Raw genomic sequence first — 3,754 nt, 5'->3', positions numbered from 1 at the left:
TGGCGAATCTAATTTTATATATATTGGCTGCTAAACAACATTGTGGTCAAGAAAATTTATCCACTTAATTCCTTTATAATATCAGAAATATATGCAGGTAAGAAAACCAATCAATTACGTTATGACAAGTGGACGTTTGTTCGAGAACATATTTTCACCCAGTTTCTAGGTACCACTACTACACTAGCGTAGGCAGCGCTTACGCAATTGTAGCCGAATCAAAAATCATTCATTTCTTCTTCTGGCATTTGGAAATACCAAGCGAAACCACGTAGATCTCCACCTGATCTTTCCCACGGAGCTGAGGTCTTTTTCATCCTCTGTTTCCACCAGCTGGTACCGCATAGAACACCTTCCAATCTAGAGCATACACCCATCCATCAACAATCTTAAAAGGACTCCTAGTGCCGACTCATCGGATGCTTATGCACTTCCGCACGGGAATAATGAGCGATTTATGGTGATTATTATTTGACGGCAGGTGATATTTCGATTTGTTCCCACTTCTCACCATAAACATTTGTTTCGGCTGATGAACTCATAGCAGGATCTTTCGTCATATCATCGATGTGTAGAAAAATTTGATGCAAATTGTGACTAACATTCATCGACCGGGGTGAATGGCAGAACTCTGCGATGGAATCTCTCTCAAACCACAAATCCAACACCAAATGTGCCTTCTTTGATATGGCCGCTGGACCAGACTCCCGCCGACTTTTTCCCCTACCCTCGCACTTGGACGCGTTTGACGGGCCTGTGAATGGCGCTTCGCCAATGAAGAGACTGGAAATTCCAGTATAAAATGTTAGCATGTTAGTTAAATGTTTGTCAGAAATTGTTTCCAATCGTATACTTTGACATCGACATACGAGTAAATTTTTGGAGAGAAAAAGGACGAGTGCAAAACTTCAGACAGGCATCTTGAAAATTTGGGACTAGTTCGCGTATATACAGACATACCGACGTACGCGGATAAATCGACTCAGCTCATCATACTGATTTTACATATATATTTAAAAGGGTCTCCGACGATTCCTTCTGGGTGTTACAAACTTCCTGGTAAACTTAATACTTCGCATATCTTATTCATGGTATAATAAATAAAGCCTCCATAATTGTTGAAATAATTTTGAATTTTAATACAATTGAGACATTTTGTGATATATTTTTATCACATTCGTAAAATTAAACAATTTGCTCTTAAGCTTATTGGTATGCTAATTTCGAAATGAAATGCTCCAACTACTTTTATTTCCACCAGAAAATACACACATACTAATTAGAATTATTTGGAATGTAATTAAAGAAAGCAAAAAAAAGCACTTCTTAATAAAATAAGCTTTCTCCAATCCATTTACATTTTACGACCACTTAATAAAATTTCAACAATGTCTCAAACAATTAAAATTTTTTATATAAATAGGAGTGATCTATGATGAGTGGTGCCATTTAAGCGGGGCATAGACAACTTACTTGCATTCGTAAAATGTTCGAGAAAAGTGTGCTTAAGAAAACTTTGTTTTTGTTCTTGCTGTTCTTTGGTGCGATATTTCAGCCGAGTCATGCTAAAGAGTTGGATAAATCGAATTCACTTAGAAGAGAAGTACAAAGCATGACAGTGAAAGCCAGAGAAGTTCGCGCTGACACTTCGTCAGATGAAGATTGTGAGTCTTTACAAACAAAACAGTATTAATTTTACTTTTAGAAAATGGTTAAGCCGAAATTTCCTGCTTTTCTCATATTTGGTTGGCAGCTACCGAAAAAATATTCGACGGAATTCGTTTCAAATTAAAGAGCTTTGCTAGCAATATACGTTCAAGGACCCAGAATACTATCAAGTATTTCGCAACAAAAACTCCTATGATGAATTCAACAATGCTTCATCGAAATGACACCGAAGGCGTGTTGAGACCACCATTCAGGCGTTTAAGAAAGCGTTTGCAAAAGCGCCGGAAAAATAATAACCCAACCCACGTTCTAAATACGGAGCCAGCAAATACAACGGCTTTTTACGAACCATTTCGATTAATGGACACAGGCTTAGCAATTATTGGCACCGTTATGGATTCAACGGCAATATTTGGCAATAAAACCAATTCGAATGGTACAATGCTCACAAGCTCAATTAATATGACAAATATTAGCAGAAAATAAGTGGATAAACAAGAGAATTTATAAAATCTGCTCAAAACTTTAATAATTTGGCAAAAAGACATAAATAAAGAAATATAATAATCAGATGTAAAAAATCCTATTTTTAAAATATCAAAAATTCCACAAATCACATTATTAACTTTTCTCGCTAGAGCGAAAGAAACGTTTATCATTTTTTATATATTCATTCATTATATAAGAAAACCTCAAGCTTGTAAAGAAAAAATTTACTAATAACATTAATTTATTTAAGAAATTTTTATTGGAAGAAATGAAATATAATTCCAACCACGGGTACGAAATCTAAAATATTCGTGTTTGATTGTTCGGGTACATAGGGAAAAAATAACTCAAGGCGCGAATAAATTTATATTAGTGGTAGAGAGATTTGATCCATATTCAGCTGGGGATTAAAAGGGCACTTAATTTTAAATATACACTATTGTGAGCAAAAAATTAGAAGGCGTTTTAGTTTAAAATTGGCGCGAAAACACATTTGTCGATGTGTTTTCTTTCTCGGTTGGTATGACAGTCAGTGGCATCTGTGCGAAATGCCACATGAAGTACATAAGGTACATTTGGCGATTTTTACGATGAGTGAAATTATTCAACAAAGAGTTCCATTAAATTTTGTGTGCGGAATCAAATTTCCGGTCCTTAAAGATTCAGAGTGTTTGAAAAAACTTTCGGTGATAATTTTTTTCCATAGCAAGTGTTTTTGATTTGTACAAATTATTCGGAGAACACATTGACGTCGAACCATGCTCAAAACGACCATTCACATTAGCTGGTGGTCAATAAAATAAATGAATTGGTGCATGAGAATCGACGACTAACAGTCAGAGATCTTACTTGCATCGTTGGAATATCGAAAGAATCAATGAAAAGCATTTTGGAAGAATTTTTTTTTCGAAAAACAGCGTCCCGTTAACATCTGTGAAACAATGCCTTCCGACACCTGGATCTCATGAAACGTATTATTACAGGCGATAAGTGTTGATTCTACGCTTACGATACGGAAACAGATGATCAATCGGCTGAATATCGTGGCAAAAGTGAGCCGAAGCAGAAAAAAACTCATAAATGCAGGTCAAAAATCAAAGCTATATGGACAGTTTTCTTCTATTATCAAGGTATGGTGAATTCCGAACTCCTTTCGACCTGCCAAACTGTCTTCAAGGAGTTCTATTTGACTGTTTCAGAATTGGAAAAAAAGCCACAAGTCTCTTGGGGCCAAAGGGGGCAACTTTGAGGAGGACGAGATAGATTTTGAAGGATAAATAAATACTTTTAAAATTATAAGCAAAGTCTTACTAAATTTTGCTTAAAATAGTATCAGACATATTCACCGAAATAAATCAACTGAACCGTTATAACCATTGTCGGCACAAAACAGGCAGTTATCATACCAAGTATAGGACAAAATCAGTCGAAAGTTGGAAAATTTTTGAATGTATCATGTATACAAGTACAAGGGGCGTTCCAAAGTAAACAGGACTTTTTGAATCTACTGCCCCCTGGTGGCGCCATCTATATGTCGACTGGTGCGTTAGAATCTGCTACATCTATCGATTGTCCAGTGAGAATTTCATGAAATTTC

The sequence above is a fragment of the Bactrocera tryoni genome, chromosome 3 (genome assembly GCF_016617805.1).
Source record: "Bactrocera tryoni isolate S06 chromosome 3, CSIRO_BtryS06_freeze2, whole genome shotgun sequence".
In the NCBI taxonomy this organism is placed as follows: Eukaryota; Metazoa; Arthropoda; class Insecta; order Diptera; family Tephritidae; genus Bactrocera; species Bactrocera tryoni.
Note: the sequence above shows the minus strand (reverse complement) of the source record.